Source organism: Temnothorax longispinosus, chromosome 5 (assembly GCF_030848805.1).
Source record: "Temnothorax longispinosus isolate EJ_2023e chromosome 5, Tlon_JGU_v1, whole genome shotgun sequence".
Taxonomy (NCBI): Eukaryota; Metazoa; Arthropoda; class Insecta; order Hymenoptera; family Formicidae; genus Temnothorax; species Temnothorax longispinosus.
In genome coordinates this window covers 17,253,383-17,270,273 of record NC_092362.1, presented here as the reverse complement: position 1 = coordinate 17,270,273, position 16,891 = coordinate 17,253,383, and the positions used below count along the sequence as shown (strand labels likewise).

Sequence of the window (16,891 nt, the reverse complement as noted above, 5' to 3'; positions counted from 1 at the left end):
AATAACTAATAGTAAACGACGCCGACAGCATTTTCTAGCTTGTCGCAATCGCAGCGCCGATTAGCGACCGCAGCCTCCCTTGTCCTTTCGTGAAATACCTTTCACATACGCGATCGCGACACACCGCACGCAAGTGCGTAAATGCCTACGCACGTGCCCAAGAACGAACGGGTGCGCGCGCGCGCGCACGCCCGATTCTTCTCTGCCTTTAACGATAAGCAAGTGCAGCGTGTCGATGTGAAAGTATGCCGTGACTAAGAAGAGAATTTTCCATTTTGTTATTTACGGGCGGCGCGGCGCTTTCGTTCTTCTTCGCGCGCCGCGGCCCTTTCTAAACGTCCCTAAACGCCCTCGATCGCCTTTCTCTCGGGAATGTGCATCCCTCTCGCCAGAATGTACTTTTGTCGTCACAAAGGTTCACGTTCGTTTTACTGGATAGTGGTTTTTCCGCCTGTCGTCGCAGACAGTTTCGTAATTTCACCGCTGGGCGCGACTTTGTGGAAACCGATCGAACGAGATCGGAGGGATCGATCGAATTCTTAAAGTCATACGATCAGAAGTCTTTAATGTAAGATCTCAAATTCTTGCAATAAAAAGTCCATTGAAATTTACGCGTGTTTAAAATTTCAGGTTTCCCGATTCCTGAAGCCATTAAAAACGCTAGAACCTCTTCCCTCCCGAAGCCTCGATACCCTTTTAAATTCATAGTGTTAAGTTATACTCAATTTAATTCATTTTTAATCATTCCTATAGGTCGTCACTGCTCCTACTCGATATATCGTTAATTTAACTAAAACAATGTTAATTTAACTAAACCAATGTGTTAAAATAATAAATTTCGATACACAGGGGGAGTACTCAAGGTATTGGTTTAAATCTCATCCTTCGATGTTCAACAGTGTATAGGCAGATAGCTTCCGAACATTTTCTCAGGTCCATTTATCCCGCGATGACCGCGCGATTTTATAAAAAAAGATTACGTGATCCCTCGTTTCCAGTAGTTGAGCTCTCGAGTAGTTTTCTCGCGGTGAACGACTTCATTTCGTTCGATATATCCCGGATATACCTTACGCAAAATGAAAGTGAGAGTGACACACGGGAGATTTATGCCCGAGAAAAATAGCCGGGCATGCAACACGGCCGAGCGCCAGCGCCGAGATGCAGCTTCGGCAATAAAATTACGAAAGTAACAAGCATACTTGGGATCGCCTCGAGTGCCCCGAATAGGAGAGACCCGCGGTAACTCGTTCAGCCCGACAAGTCCCAAGTCTTTTTCCTCTCGAAGGCGAGCCGGTGCAATCGCGGCTTCGCAATCACGGCGCCGCAATCACGGCGACAATAATACAGTTTTTTGTCCCGCAACACGACCTATCCCTACTATCTATATCTATATAGTCGCGCGTCGAGAGTTAATTTTAATTTTAAACGAGGGAAAAACTATATAAAAATATAATATTTGTGCGCGCGCGTGTGTGAAAGTAATTGTCCAAGGCTGCATGCATGTATATAAGAACGCGACGTGTGATAACTTTAATGACAGCTTCTCTGGACAACTTGGTGTGTCGATTTTATCTTATTGTAAGTGAAAATATCTCGATGCGCGCATCGACGATTTATGAAATGTAAGAGATCGAACAACTTATATACGATCGTCGATCGCGGGACATCGCGTATATGTTAAAATTACGTATTTACTTTGTGATATCTTGTGTAAGGAAAAAGTTTAAATTAGTTTTATTATTTTTGCGTTTTTCGTCTAAATTGATAAAAAATACGTAATTTTATTTATTTTGTTTTAAAAACCAAAAGATCTTAAAATTTAAATATTTTTATGATTATTGTGTTAAGTTTGTATACTAATATGTCAACATTTTCTTATATGTATACGTTGAATATTCAAGCTACACTTTAAAATTTAAAACTTAAAAGAAAGTACACAAGAAAAGTAAATTCCGAAGATTTTAAAGTTTTTCATAAAATAATCTCTTTAAACGCGTAGTAGAACTGTATAGTATTTCCAAAAGAAATATTTTCGTAACCAACAGATTTGAACGCAGAATTAAAAGAATTTTTTCTCGTTTGCGAGAAAACCCGGATATCTCTGGTATGTTAACCTAAACCTAATGAAGGTTATTGACCTAAACCTGGTACGGGACCTAAACCTAGATTCGAATTATTGCAGTCACAGGTAGCAAGGTTGGTCACTTGTGGACAAAGAAGTTGTCCGTTTTCAAGCAGAGAGGCAGCTGAAAGTTTGGCCTCCTTTATATTCTTATTAATACAAGTATTTATTGTTGCTATTCTTTTTCTTTCATCGTGTGCATTTTGCAGAAAAAAGTATATATATGATAAACAGACCTTTTTTGTTATATACGCTAACATTAAATCGTATATTGGTGCAATAAACTATAGAAAGACTAGAAAGTCACGATAAACGATCTCATTCTCGTTAATGCTTTCGTTGAAGAAGAATAAATTCTACAAGTTGGTCGAAGAATGGATTGTAGATCGGAAAAACTCAGACCAACGTGGCGATCGGAAACTCGTAAAAATATATTCGCAAGAGTCAACAATTGTGACTAAACGTTGCTTAAGTCATTGAAAGATATTTTGCATCGGTCCAGAACGCGCGTGTAAGTGTTTACGAAGAATATAAAATAACCATATCGAATTCACTTTATACCCGTAAGTGTGCACGTTCGGGGTTCCCTCGTTTCTCTATAGTCGGCGTCTTCGACGGCGAAAGGGTTGAACGGCTGCATAATGCTACATATATGATCGATTCTTTTCTCTTTGTTCTTTTTTGTTTTCAAAGCCGTGAACTATTGCAAAATCGCGTCGCGACTCGTCCATCGTTGCGAGCGATCATTGCAGAAAGGGAATCGGGACAAGGTTGGGTTGCGTTTCTTAAAATGACGTACGTAAATCGAGCTTTTATAACTCGCGTGCGTCGCGCATATTTATAAGCGCGTTATCGCCACGTGTGCTAGCGGACCGGAACACACACCTTTGCACCGTTGCACACCTATCTATCCCTTCGACTTTTTCCAAGCGTTACCGAAGGTCTAAAGCTAGGTATAATGTTAATCCAAAAATAATTTTGAATCCAACGGAAATGCCTTGAAAATCTAAAATTACAAGGTGACGCCTTTACACCTCAGCGCTATTAAACTTATAGATAATTTAAAGTTTACATTTTACCCGGAACGGATGTAGGTAAGGATAAACACGCAAATTTCTCGGCTTGCCAGTATATAGATTATTATTATTATTATTTCTATTCCGTTCGATGGTTTAATTATGGAGATAATATTTATCGGGGTATACAATTTGATCGCGCCTAAGGCCACGTGTAGTAGCGTGTATAATAAGGTAAATCCTCGATCAACGCCTCGTTATAAAAAGAAATTCCTCAGGAGGCACTCGCTTCTCGGTCGAGGAAAAAGTTGACGCTTCGGTTGCTTCACGCATGTGAGCGTGAATTATGTTGCTCTCTACGTCGCGGTGAACTTTATTACCGTGACATAAATCTATAATGAGTATAAGTGTATGCGATCATTATCAATCTAAAATCAAGTAAACATACTACACCTGTCGCGACCTAGAGCTGAAAACTGTACTGAGCGGAGACTTAAATAGACGTGCCTTCGATTTTTTAGAACTCTGCGAAAGCGATCTTTTGGTACTTACTTGCGCAAAATTAAGTATTTATAAGATTGATTTACTCGCGGTTGCAACCTTCTGAAGTTATGAACGTTTGCGAAGTTAGATATAAATCATCCGATGGTTTTCTTTGCAAAATCGGCTATAAAATCTCCGAGTTTAAGTCAAAGAGTATTTATACGTGTTTACTTATATATTTACAATTTACGCAATTTAAGAGTATCAATAACGCAACAGACGTTCTTCAATTCACTTGATAAATAGATTGAATAAAAAAATGGATTACACATATATTGTTAAATATTGAAGGATAAAATTTAAACCAATACTTCGAGTTAAATAACATTTGGTTATTTTTAACTACCATGTGCGCCGAAACTTATTGATTTAACTTCATTTAGTTAAATTAATATTTTTTAGTAAGAACAGTGCATGTGTGGCGACTTATAAGAATGATAAAAAAAGATTTGAATTGAGTACAATTTGACACTACGAATTTAATAGTGCACAAAACGCTATTAGAATTAACATTTAACGTAAAATTCATAGAGAGGGAGCGAAAAGTGGCGCGAGAGATTGTTTTACGGGAGAAGAATTTGCGGGACCAAGAGCTCCGCTATACGCCGGATGAAATCATACACCGAGTTTACAATTTGACTCACCGATTTGAATCATTATTATCGGATGGAACAATGAGACATTTTCACGTTGGGGAACGGCGGTTCTCGCCAGTGCGGCGGCGTAGCGGCGTAACGCGCCGCTCTCGATCGCTCGCTCGATTTCTTCCGATGAAACGGTTACCGTCGACGCAGTTCCGCGCGCTCCGGTCGTGCGCAGTCGCGTGCTTTCAAACCGGAAGAGATATCCCGTGCGTTTAATTTATCGGTTACGGAGAATCGGCCGCGCGGCGAGGCGACGTGTTGGTGCACGCGCGGCGACGGGCCCCTGAGGAACGGTACCGGACGGCCGAGGGAGGGCCCTCTCTCTCTTTCTCTCTCTCTCTCTCTCTCTCTTCCCGACGCGCGCTTTTCTCTAATTTAAATAGATTGCGTAAGTGTTCCCGCGCGCGAGTTGCGGTCCATTCGGATCCTCAGAAAACTGCAGTCCGTAATCGACTGTAATTTACGCGCGCGCGCGCGCGGGCGGGCGTTCGCTTCGCTTCGCTCGGATTCGCGGCTCCGGTTTCGCGGGGAGATAGATAGCACGCGAAAACGTTGATTTCGCACTCGCTCCAGTTGCGTCCGAGGAACTGGTAGTCGCGCGTAGAATATCGTTACGCGCGACTGACACGGACGGCGATGGTAATGCTCGATGCAAGAAAAAAGGAGGGAAAAAAAAAGAAACGATTATCTCCGGACGATAATCGTGGCGATCGGATCGGCGGACGAGCGGTGAATAAATCGCGATAAAATTCAGGGCGACTGGCAGATGATGGAGGACGCGAGCGCGTCTTCGTCGCGCCGCGCTTGGTGCGCGGTGCGGTGCGGTTAGCGCGTCGCTGACGTTTTGATTGATTTTTATGTATAGGCAGTATTTCTTTTTATAATGTCACGGTGTATAAATATCTGTATATTTCTTACTAACTCTCTTGTTATTTATGCGACCGGCTCGATCTCATACATTTATTCCGATCGAAATCGCCTGACAGCACTTTCTCAGAGAATTACCAGGTTCTCTCATCGCGCAGGATCGGCCTTGTCGATTTCAATTGGAGTAATTTTGTAACGTATCTTGCAAATATCGGAAATACAGCACTGGCCAAAATTATTTATATAACTCTTATAATTATATAGTTAATTATATAATAAGTAGTTATATAAATAATTATATAACTATTATTAGACCTATTAAAGTTTTTTCTAAATAACATTTATTATTATTGAGAGAAATAAAAAATAAACGGATAAAACGCGTTCATAATAATGAACGTAGACAACTTTTAAACAATAGAAGTCCTTCCTTGTGTTAGATTTAGTACAGCACAACGATTATGAGAGTGCCTAGTAATTTTCATCGGGGTAGATTTTATCCGAATTCGATAGTTTATCGGAAAAATTCTTGTTTCCGACTGAAAGCTCGACACGTCGTGCCTCGAAAAGAATCCGGAGATTATTTTCATAAGCGAAAAACCGAAATTTGAAAGCGACGGACGTCCCGCAGCAACATTTTACGGCCGCTCTCTCTCCGGAATGATTTTCACGGCGCGGCGAGAAAATGATCGATGGAGGAGGCCCTTGCGAATATCAGCATCGTCCCCTCGCTACGGATTTGCCGATCAGTAATATGCAATTCCCCACCGACCCTCCGAGGTCAACAATTTGTTACGGGGACGGGGATGTTCAAGGAATATATCAACAGCGCGCGGTTGATTGACCCGTTGTTGGAGAGCAATACTTTTTTTTTTTACAACCGACTGAAATCTTTGCTCCACTGCATTGCGGAATGCACGGAATTGTGACCGGAATAAAACGTAAATATTATTCGCAGCGTAAGTGCAGATTATATTCGAGTAAAAAAGAAAAAGGAAAAAACAACTTTATCGACATTTTTGGATATCACGTTCAAATTGATATTTTTTATTGCTACAAGCTGATAAGTAATCAATCGACAATTTGGCGACGCAGTTATTACACATCCGTATCTAATTGTACTGAACTTGTAATTTGCTGTATAAAAGCGGTTTCTTTACACCGCAAATCCACGTATAAACGTCTAAAAATGACACATTAGACTGAAGATCTTTTTACGTGTTTCTTTATTTGTTAAATTACGTCATTTACTACGTGTAATCGTATTAAATTAAAAGATAATACGTCCAATCGTGTTAAACACGACATGATTTAAAACGGCAAGAAATATGCATGAAGAGCTTCAACTAAAATAACACACTTGGATTTACACGGTGCAGGTTTTACGATACCCAAATTTAAAGCAAACGAGAACTCGATAATCCGTTTTGTGTGATTTATTTCGATAGGCGCGTTAGAGAGGAACGAAAAATGTCGTTTTACAAAAAATGTCTTGTATTTTAATATTGGCACAAGAATAACATTTTTATTTTGCACATCCTGCGCGACACGGGATCCACCACTTGCACAAAAAATCCGACTTCCGTGGATCCTCGAAACGACCGATTTCCACTACGGCCGCCAGTCATTTTATTATTTAGAGACGGTACAATGGCCTCTAATAAGATAATAAGTGGTTCTGAGACAATGAGTTAACACGAAAGTGAGTCGACGGCGGGGCTTATAACAGCGTAAACGATGACTAAGGCTTGCACCAAACTACGCGGGCATAACTTAATCGTAATAATAACAAAAGCACTTCCTGTTTATACGAGAAGCTCTCTTCCGCGATAGTGAGAGAGAGAGAGAGCTTCCCCTTTAACGGGAAACCAACTCATTAATTAATCTCCCCAAATTTGGAAATATGTTCCGTAAGATATACGGCGTTTGTTCCCCGTTATCTTCCGCGCCGTAACGTCGATTCTACAAGTTTCGTAAACTTTAGAGGGAAAATTCAACTCGACCGATTCGCCGATTCGCGATTGCGCGCCGGCTGAGGGCGTCCGGTTTTTATTCCGGTTGGCACCGTAATATCGTATCCTCGCGTTTAACTTGCAATGAACGTCACGGACGGCTTGACGAACGATTACGACTCGCTTAAGCGTCACTACTTACCGAACAATACGAATTGTGCAATTAATTCAAGCTCGTTAATTGCCCCGCGGTAAAGTCCGTTTTCCTCGTCGTCACTTTCTACAAATTATTTCTATTCTGCTTTCTCTCCTCAAAAGCGCGAGCACGTAAACGCCCATATCGTTTTCTTTTTCATTTTTTTTTTTCAAATTCCGAAAGCAGCGATCAAACGGAGGATGTTAAGATAAGAAGGAGAAGCTGTGCATTATGTGCAAATCGGTATATTCAATCGGGTATTAATTGCTTGTATTAATTGCTTGTATCGCGAGTATTATTTACTTGCGTTAAATCATTTTCGCTCTTGCTTCCTGCAATTATATCTTATCTACTTTAACCGTCGCGCATGCAAAGAAATTGAAAAAAAAAATATATATATACAAATATACATATCTGTATAAAAGTACAAGGTTCTCTAGCAAAAATACTTCTTCGCGATTTCGGCAATGGACGCCGATAAAAAAAACATCAACAAAGATTCTAACGGGAAGAGAAAGCAGAAGAGTGCTTCAAGGCTCACTCGCGCACTTCCAGTCGCGAGAGCGCAAAAATCCGAGATTAATCCCCCCTCCCCTCCCCGCTCGAGATCGATTCGGTGACAATTACCTTGCTCCTCGATTCGGCCGGAAGCGCGTTAAACCCTCCACAAACTCTCTCTCCACAACAAACTTTGTCACCACCAACTAGATCTTCCGGCGGTATCCGAGCCGATATCGATCTTTTCTTCTTCTCCTCTTCCTCTCGTCGCTTCTCCTTTTTCTCCCTCGCGGTGGCACTTGGGTCCGCGTGTCCCTCTTATCCTCCTCGGTCGGACAGACGGGCAGGGTGGAAGGGGCGGGGGGCGCGGGGGAAAAAAAACGTCTTTCACCTGCACGTCCTCGTCCGTCCGCGTGTCATGATCGACGGAGATCGGAGAATTCGTTTGCCGGGGGGGGCGAGCGAGCGTGAAGGCGAGCGGCGCGGAACGCGAACGTCGTCGGCGGGAAGCGGGATACGAACTGCTCGGCGCGTCGCTCGAGATTCCGCTCGTACCTGCTCGCGCTCAGCTCCCTCGTGGGCCCGCCGAGGAGGCGCGCGTCCGCTCCGTCCGCTCACCGCCGAGGCGTGTATGCGCGTTCCACGCGCGCCGAGATCCACGGCGCGGGAAGCGGAGAGGAGCTCGCGTTCGCGTGAATTTCGAAAAAAAAATTACCTCATCCCGAGGAAATTTCCTCGTCCGGCCGAAGAAAGTCCTGCGAGCTACCCTGAAAATCTCTCTGCTCTTTCTTATAATTAATATCCTTCAACCGATGTTCAATTAAAGCAGACGACGTCCTGATGTTTTTCTCGTTTTATCGCGAGCGAAATATTATTGATAAATAATATAATCCCTTACCCGTAAGTTCTTTTATATTTAATTTCCGAATCTTACGTAATAAATTAATTATTTAACGGCCGCGCGGTTGCGGAATCGCTGCCGTTCGAAAGGCAGAAACCGGAGGAAAGCTCTCGAAGGAGACGGACGGACGGCGGCTTATGGACCGCGCTGTATAATCTCGGAGATGAGCTCTGATCTTCTCTCGGCCGATGCGACTCAAACGCGTGGAGCGTATAGCCGCATCCGTGGTAAACGGAAGTGATGAGTGTGGCCGCGCCGCGCTTATCTAGTTTGACACTTCCTTGCCGGACCGGTCAGCGACGCGTCGCAACATAAACGACGGTCGTCGTCGTTTCGCGAAAACGTCACGGAGAGGGGGGAAGGGAGGGGGAGAGGGGCAACGACGTTCGAAACGAAATCCCGCTTTCATTAAATTTACGTAATAGATTGTAATCGATTCGGCGCTTTGTTACGCTCTGTGTTGCGCGTTGCGCGTTGCACCGGGCGAACAACTGACCGGTATATATATGTTCCCGTATATTGCCCGATATCTCGGGGGGGAAACGGCATTCCGGCCGCGAAATCACGACGTTCGCGACTCCTCTGCGTTCTAGCCGAGATAAACCGAAGAACGGCAGAGGCAGAGGTGATTTTGAGTCAAGGATACGGCGAAAGATCATCTAAAAATAAGACATTTCGAGAGGAAGACGGAAAAGAAAAGTTGTTACGAGAAAAAAAACACTTTCTTATTATTTTCACCGAATGTGATTAATATTTCATGGAATTCCGATACATAAGAAAAATTAATGCGTGATAAATATTTATATGTTCTTTTCCCTTCCTAAAAAGTAGACAGCCTTGACTCGCGCTTCCTTCGTCAACCGAATGAAGATCGTAACGAATTATATTTGTGACTTTTTAGTTACATATTCTTAAATAAATACTAAAAGCGATTCCTTCCCGGGGGAATTTCGATGCGAGCGGCCATCGTTCGCGAGTCGCGGCGTCTTGAGGGTTTAACCGACTTTAATTGACGTTAAACGTCCCGACGATCGCCCGCAAGTAAATCATTATTAAACTCCATTCAAAAAGTTTCCCCCTTCTCCTCTTCTCATCATCAAACGTATATTTTCACGCGTACGTTGTCGACGCACTATTATCGATCGCTTCGGAGCGTTAAATAACTCCGTAGTTGTCTCTCTCTTTGCTTATCGTTCCGTTTCTTATCGCGAATTATAGTTTCTCTCTTTCTCTTCCAATCGACGTACCGTTAGTCGAGCGACCAGAACATCCGCGATATACCTCTCGTGTGATACGCGGTTTTATTTTTCGGCGTGGCGCGTGAAAGCGATCGAACTGGTCCATACCGTGCGCGCGTGCAACGTCGACGATAACAAGCCCCGCGCGCGCGCGCGCATTAAGAGGGACAAAGGAAAATTGATAAGCCGTAAATACACGCATTATCTAGCCGGAGAACGTCAAGACACCCGGGCCTGACCTTCCACCCCTTGTTGTAGATTACGACGGATGAGATAAGAGTCGCCGGGACCCGGGACCGAACCAGCTATATTGCAGCGCATTTACTGCACTCCGCGACCTGGCGTTTCCTTTTACGTCACGTTTTCGCGCTTGATCGACTCGATCGTGCCGCGATAACCAATATATTTGCGGATATATCCACACTACTCCGGGGAAATTCCTCGAGGATTTATTCAGCGTTAAAACGAACCAACGTGATTTTATTCGGCGAGTTTCGTTCAACGTGTATTCCTTTTTCGTTAATTTCGCGTGGTTCGAATTTTCATCGCGGAATCCATTTCTAAAAGTAATATAAATAGAGAAGTTGGCGATAAAAATGTTGTTTCAGAAACCTGTTTATTTTCAATTTAATTCTTCTGGACTGCTACGCTACGCGAATAGTTCTATAATAAAATCGCTTCTTCGAAACTATCATGAATATTCAATTTTATTCTTCTGAATTGCTAAACTGCATGATTAGTTCGTTTTTTAATAAAATTGTTTCTTCAAAACTATCGAGGAATATTTAAAAAAGTACCTACAAGATATTTCATTTACATTCGAGTCTGGGGATTATGTTTTTTTAAACAATATAGTAAAAGGAAGAAACGATAAAGAAAGATGATGATTTTCTTTTCAAAAATAATCCCAATGACAATTGCCTTACGATATTTTTGTAATTCAGCTGGAAATGCATTTACCTCGTAGTTTCGAAAAAGGAATAACGAAAACGAACGAATTGAGAAGGGTCTTCTTTTACGGAACTGCTATAAAATAGGCATGACGAGAAAAAGGATCGATTTTTTTAGTCAGATAACAAATGCAAGCAGGTGTCCAAAGATTATTCGCCGAAGGATCCTCGAGCCTACCTGTGCAGGTAGATTCTTGGGAAAAATCACATTTAGGTCCCTCGTCTCACGACGTACAAGATCGAGGGAGCGTAATGGATCCTAACGATAAACCTAACGGATTACGGCGTACTAAATACCTTTAAGAATTTTCCTGTAGCTCTAAAATATAAGGTATGCATTCTTGTACCTTTAAGAATGCATCTTACAGACAAATTACAATTAACGTACTGTTATAGTTAGATAAGTTCTAATAATAGGCCTAACGGGCTACGTGCCATATCAAATATCTTTTCTTATAGCTCTAAGGTATAAGATGCATTCTTGTATTTTTACGAATAATAAAATACGAATAATAAGGTATAAGATGCATTCATGTATTTTTACGAATGCATCTTACGGATAAATTACAATTGACATACTGTTACGGTTATGTAGATAGGATAGATTCTAGTAAATAACCTAACGGTTTATGCCATACCAAATATCTCGAAGAATGTTCTTATAGCTCTAAGGTGTAAGATGTGTTCTTGTATACCTTCAAGAATACGTCTTGTATATAAATTACAATTGACATACTGTTACAGTTATATGGATAGGATAGATTCTAATAGATCTAACGGGTAATGCCATATCTCGAAGAAGTTTCTTATAGCTGAAAGGTGTAAGGTGCATTCTTGTACTTTCAAGAGAATGCATCTTATACAGATAAATTACAACTAACCATATTGTTCAGAAAGTTAAACGTATACATGTGCGTGTATTTAGGGTATTAGATACCGTTTTCATTGCAACTACCAATTACAATTAAATCAATTACAATTAAATATATGTTCTATGATTGAACTGTTCTGCGAGTGAAACTATTTTAAATTGGAGTATTATTAAAGGGTAAGTCAAAACAATCAAGTATAATTTACGGAAGGCAAGTAGACTGAATGAAGTAATTGTTATGTAAACGACATTATGTCCGAAAAATGGGTTAATCACGGAATGGCTTAAAATATCACAAATCATCCGTGGGAATGGCGACACTTTCACAACTGCACCCTTGAGAGGTGTAATTTGGCGCTTTGCACGATCTAATCTAGTTTCTCCAGACGCACTCGCTTTCGTCATTTGTCCGCTTGAATTTCACTAATTTCAGTAAGAGCGCCACGTCCGTCGATTACGATCGAGATTGCGAGTTTAAGATATTACTCGGTCATGTGTTTCAGGTAGAATCTTTAAGTAGATAGTCTCGTGACAATTCTCGAGACATTAAGCCAAAAAGGACGATTTAATGGTCCATATTTCTTTCAAAAAGAAGTGTCTGAGTATATCACTTACACTTACACAATCTTCTTCTTACAAAAAAAAAAAGCAACGCAGTTTTTAATCAGGAAGAGAATACGTTTGAGAATACACTATCATGCATATATAAATATTAAGTCGAAAAAATATTCCCAGAAATAAAAACCAATTTCTATTCTATTACACTTTTCGAAATTTTCGGATTTTAGAACATTTTTAGAATGATAAATTGTGGATTCTAATATGATAAAATTCATGAATTTTGGTTTCCTCATTATTTTTCACTAGTTTGAAATTAGAAAGCGATGAATTAAAAGATGAATTTTTAACAATTTCACGGATAAAAATTGTTGGAACCCAATTGTATCCGTCACATTATAAAAACAAAGCAAATATTTTGTAAAAATAAATTATAAGCTTCTAGAGAGAAAAATACCATTGGCGGTCGAAACTGAATTTTGATGGCCTATAATTAATAACAATATTGTGTAAATTTTGTACACTTTTTTCAAACTCAATAAACTACGCGCAGATTTTTTGTCAGTCTGCAAAATAGAGCTTGGAACAACAACAAAAATTCAGATTTAAAAATCATGGCTAAAGTGATATTTTTCCCCAATAAACTTTTTACAGCGATTTAAAACGCTCATTATAGCATCAAAATTTAAATTGATCGATCTAAGTATGCAAATTATGATGTCCCAAATAAAGAACTGTGTTTTAAAGACCAACAAAAAATCGGCGCATAATTTATTGAGTTTGGAAAAAGTACAAAATTTATACAATATTATTGATTAGTTATAAAGATCCGGTTTGGGCTGTGTGTAAATGGTGTTTTTCTCTCTAATAGATTGTGTCATAACTGTTTTGTTTTGTTTCACTTACTATTATCGTTCAAAATAAAGCTGTCGAGTTTTTCTCTTAAAAAATTCTTTTACCAACTCGAAGTCGATCTTTTCTTATTCTAGATAAAATTTCCCGTTCGATCTAAATTAGAGCAAACAATTCACGTATTTAAATGCATAGCATTCAATATTCAATACACATAATTATTCAACAATACAATACATATTCTAATGTAATTTATAATTTAGCATAATGTTACGAATTACAATATCCAATGATAATCTTCATTGTTCACATTAATTACCGTGAAATGTTTGTCTAATTTTCTACAGCCAGATGTAGTTTGTGACATTCGATAATCGCATCATTGAGAAAATGCGCTGAGAAAGATATCAAAGTTGTTGGGAAAAAAAAAAAATAATAATCTCTCGACGCAAATATAGATATACGTCACGAGATTTTGCCTGCTGCGCATCTCGTTAACGAGGGTGCTCGTTATCATTAGGATACCGCAATGACATTCCGTAGTAATGATCTTGCCGAGGGCAAGATCTTACGGGATCGGGCACGCGGGCAGGCGACGATGATAACGATAACGTGATGGATTGCCATTCAAACATTTCAAAATGTCAGTGATCAGCGATCCTCGAGGATGCATTCTGCGGGTCGCGGAAATAATCTCACGTTCGGCGACGCGGAACAATTGCGCAACGAGATGGCAGGGAGATTCTCAAGTCCGCTCACGATCACGATTTCGAAGCGGATTACGGAGGCGATGCGACGCGACGGACGTCGCGATATGACGTCTGTGCGTCTGGAAATATGTCGCAGAATGCCGTGGCATGCGCGCGGCCTGCTACAAATTTATTCCTCACGATGATATACGCGTTACATCACTACCGGATGCCCTCTCGCTCGCCGCGACGATAGACGCGCGAAGGGACTTAAACCCAAGAGAAACGGCGGTCGCTCTCCCAATGCCAAGACGACGATAGTCGCAGGGCGATTTAATGTGGACGATTAAAAGGATTCTGACGAAGTAGAATCGCAAGTAAAATTTATAGTCGCGACAGCAATATTTATAGTCGCGCGTCTTTAATCCACACGACTGCACACACACGTTATCTCGTTGAAGATTTATCGTAATATCGTGTACTACGAGAGATTGAATTTATGAATACGCGCTCGCGCAATGTGTTTTCCTTCGTGTAACTATTACGAGCTGTATATATACGTTTTGATACATTAATTTATTGTCATGCACGAACTGAATTAGTTTTAACCGTGATGTGACTGCAGTTCTGTCAGAATGATAATTCTCCAAACATTCGATCTGTTAATCTTGTTTACGTTCTTGGTATCGTTACATTGCTTTGTGCATAAATTTATTCAATTTCTCAATATAACGATACTTATTTTCAAAATCGTGCAGAACAATAGATTTGTACTGTTTAAAAAAGGAACGATTATATTGAGAGCGTTCTGAATTACTGTTACAGAATTATAAATTAGAATGAGATGGCGAGAGATGTGTCACTTCTATATTATTTTCTCGCGTCATTAATCTTAAATAATGCCTTGTCCTCACTCTGATAATGTCTCTTTTTCCCATTTGATATCAAAATAAATATACTGTTAACTTAATTTGAGTCATTTTTTAACCCTTCCTATAAATCGCCACTGTTCCTACTCTATATCGTTAATTAACTAAACTAATGAAGTTAAATAATAATATTTTATGTTAAAATAAATTTCGACACACATGGTAGTTAAAAATAACAAAATGTTATTTAACTCAAGGTATTGATTTAAATTTTATCCTTTAATATATTCTAACAGTGATAGAGAAATGCGGCTTGTTCAAGAAAGAAATTGAATCGACGTCAATCGGTTCATCGATCGCACTTGTCCCTCTCGAATATCTCTTCGCTCTAAGCGAGAGGCATCGCTTTCGGACTAGGGAGGGGGATATCTTATTAACAACAAAGAATATCGCTCGTCTGGAGACCGTTTAAGTCCCCCGCAATGCCGCGGGGGTGTTCAATTACCAATGACGGTTGCGTGCCCGACGCGGTGCGTCGCGGCGAGACGCTGGTAGACGAGACGCGATTATCCGCGTGTAACTCTCCTCGGGCCTGCGCCCGATGTAAAGCCTATTCTACGACGTTAATTTCATCTTTCTGCGAGTCTGCGTTTCGCGGTCCGCGTAGTCCCCGGCGACCGGGAACACGTCACCGCTGCAGCTCGCGTTGCGGCTAGCGTTTTGCGTTCTGCGTCCATTGTAGAATAGGCTTAACGCGTACGTCGCCCGTCAACTGCCCCGATATGAGAACCCCGAGACTAACGCGTCAACTGCGGGACAATCTAGCCATCAGTCTTAAACGGAATATATTTACGAGGCCGGGCCGAGAGAGCGCGGCGATGCCGTGGAGCTCGGATGACATCACGGCATCCGCTTTCCTCGGCTCGATCCCTCCCCGCGGGAAGGGGGCCCCGTCCTTGTCGTCCCGCAGGCCTTGCTTTTCACGCACGCGTTTACCTGGTTTACCTTATTTCGCGACAGCGCCGCGCCGAATAAAGTGCAAGCAGATTCGCGGGAAGCCTTCGCGGGAAGAACCTTCGCGCGAAATGCCCGAGCGGCGAGGTCGAATCGTTCGATACGCAGCTGGATCGACGGGAATTCTCTGGCGTTTGATTGTAATGAAGGGCGATCGGGGAAAACCGGCTGCCCTTAAACCGGTTAATTTCGAAAACCGAGGCAACCGGAATTAACCGGATTAATCTGATTGCAATGGCTTGATACACGTTAATTTTAGCTCGCGAACTCAAAGGGAAACCGGGCAGGATTATATGTACGTCGTTGAAATTAACGTGGAGTAATCCTCTTAATGAAATAATAGAGCAGCTTTGACAAGCGTTTGCCACGAGCATTTCACAATTTTGTAGAACCCGCGCGTCATCGTCGAAGCTGGTTTATTATCCTGACTATTTTGTCCTTCTATGCGTTTTGATGACGCTTTGATCCTCTCCAACCGCTCGGTGGCTTGAAAATACTTATCCCCCCGTTAAGCAAAGAGACGAAATAAAGATGTTCGCAAAGTACAGCTGTTAAAGGTGTTTTCGGCGTCAAAATTGCCGTATGATTACGCGGTAATTTCACTGCCGAGGAAGAAACAACCATGTTTCTTACACGTTGAAGTAGACGGTATAAGTGATATCTGTGTGAAAGATATTCGGATTGTGTTTAGCCGTAAAAGTCGGTCACGATGGTGGAATAATCCGTCAGTCATCTCGCCTCTCGCGTCTGTCTCAGGTTGGACGGTAATTGTCAGAGAAAGCTCATTATTGTATCCGGGGAAGACCTATTTTTAATATAATAATCGGCGGACGGGACGAAGAAAACTCTCCCGGTTCTCGACGGAGAGCGCGCGATAACCGACATCGGCTTCGACCGGGAAAACCCCCGCATTTGATAACCGCGCCGGATAAGGGAAGGTCGATAAACGTCGCGCGGGTGAGCCACCCTGTGGAGACCGACCAGCCCGCGTCGTGGAGAACTCTGTTCGGGGTTCTCTCCAGGGCGGAGGGTAATCGGCGGGGTAGCGCCTGCGCCTGGGAAACAACCCCCCCCCCGCAAATCTACCCCTGCTTATCGCCATGTCGGGACC

General features: G+C 41.8%; 1 protein-coding gene across 1 annotated transcript in view; it reads right to left on the bottom strand.

Moving 5' to 3' along the window:
- The window catches only part of Ptr (patched domain-containing protein), a 28,995-nt gene extending 20,057 nt beyond the window's left edge, over window positions 1-8,938 (bottom strand). The window contains exon 1 of the mRNA XM_071778792.1: window positions 7,968-8,938. The gene's annotated coding sequence lies outside the window, so the exon portion shown is untranslated. The remainder of the gene's footprint in view (window positions 1-7,967) is intronic.
- Window positions 8,939-16,891: the final 7,953 nt, after the last annotated feature.